The sequence below is a fragment of the Silurus aristotelis genome, assembly GCF_946808225.1.
Source record: "Silurus aristotelis genome assembly, chromosome: 1".
In the NCBI taxonomy this organism is placed as follows: Eukaryota; Metazoa; Chordata; class Actinopteri; order Siluriformes; family Siluridae; genus Silurus; species Silurus aristotelis.
This window is the reverse complement of record NC_139574.1, coordinates 136,129-137,500: the sequence shown is the minus strand read 5'-3', so window position 1 is coordinate 137,500 and position 1,372 is coordinate 136,129. Positions and strand designations below refer to the sequence as shown.

At 47.4% G+C, this 1,372-nt stretch overlaps 1 protein-coding gene across 3 annotated transcripts in view; it reads right to left on the bottom strand.

Moving 5' to 3' along the window:
• The window catches only part of slc6a16b (solute carrier family 6 member 16b), a 38,734-nt gene extending 37,562 nt beyond the window's left edge, over positions 1 to 1,172 (bottom strand). For 2 of the 3 annotated variants that reach the window (XR_014534287.1, XR_014534288.1), the window contains exon 1: positions 912 to 1,170. The gene's annotated coding sequence lies outside the window, so the exon portion shown is untranslated. Of the gene's footprint in view, positions 1 to 911 lie in introns of all 3 variants that reach the window. The other variant, XM_083546257.1, reaches the window with a different exon arrangement.
• Positions 1,173 to 1,372: the final 200 nt, after the last annotated feature.

The window sequence follows — 1,372 nt, the reverse complement described above, 5'->3', positions numbered from 1 at the left end:
CCCACACTATACCCCAAAAACATACACTCTACATCCCAAACCCCCCACACACACACACACACACACACACACCAGTCTACATTCCAAACCACACACCCACTCACACACTCACACTATACCCCAAAAACATACACTCTACATCCAAACCCCCCCCCCCCCCACACACACACACACACACCAGTCTACATTCCAAACCACCCACTCACACTATACCCCAAAAACATACACTCTACATCCAAACCCCCCCCCCCCACACACACACACACACACACACACACACACACACGTCTACATTCCAAACCACACACCCACTCACACACTCACACTATACCCCAAAAACATACACTCTACATCCCAAACCCCCCCCCCCCCCCCCACACACACACACACACACACACACACACACACACACACACACACTACATCCCAAACCACACACCCACTCACACTACATCCCAAACCATCCACATACAGACAGACACACACACACACACAACAGCTTCGCTCTGAGAGTTCCGGCAAAAAGGCAGTAACCCATCACAGTGCAGAAGAACATGGAGTGACCCGGATGAGGAAGTTAAAAGTTCCTGGTGGGCTGGAGAGTTCAGCATGGTCTTAAACAGAGCTTTACTGCGGTCTAACACTGCTTCTGCGCGGGACAGGGGGATGCACACAGCTCATACACACATAACGGCTACACTGTATATACGTTCTGACAGAAATAAAGGCGCGGATCAGAGTGAATTATAGTTCACGAGGCAGTTCTACACGCCATTCTCCGCTCGCGCGCTGCTGATGCAATCACCAACCCGTGTTACAGGCGGCGCGCGCGATTCTCACAGATTCTTACATATCTATGTTTATATTTTTCTGAATCAATAAACACATCTAACATCTCGTGCGTGCCTTACCGTTGCGCGTGTGTGTGTGTTCCAGCGTGTCTTTGTTCTTCTGCTCTTTCCTGTTTTAGTTTCTGACTGAAATCCAACACGATTTTAAAGCACCACACAAACACACACTGCACGCGCTAACTCTACCGGAAGTTGTGTTTCTCGCATGTAACGGAGAGTGGAAGAAACTGTAGAAAGTCAGAGATGAACAGAAGCGTCTCTACTCAAACATCTGCCACGTTGGATTCATACGCCCCCTACAGGAAACCCCGCCCCTTTCATCTGCTGTCCAATCAGGCGGTCCATAATAGTGTGTTTCTCTCACTTACTGTGAAAGTGTAATACATACACACTCATTATACTGTATAATAATGTACACTGGAGATCAAAATTAGAGAACAATTTATAAACAATTGAACAATTCTGAAATAATGTCGTCTTCACCGCTCAACAGTTGAAGGAGTTTTTGTCGTGTCTATACC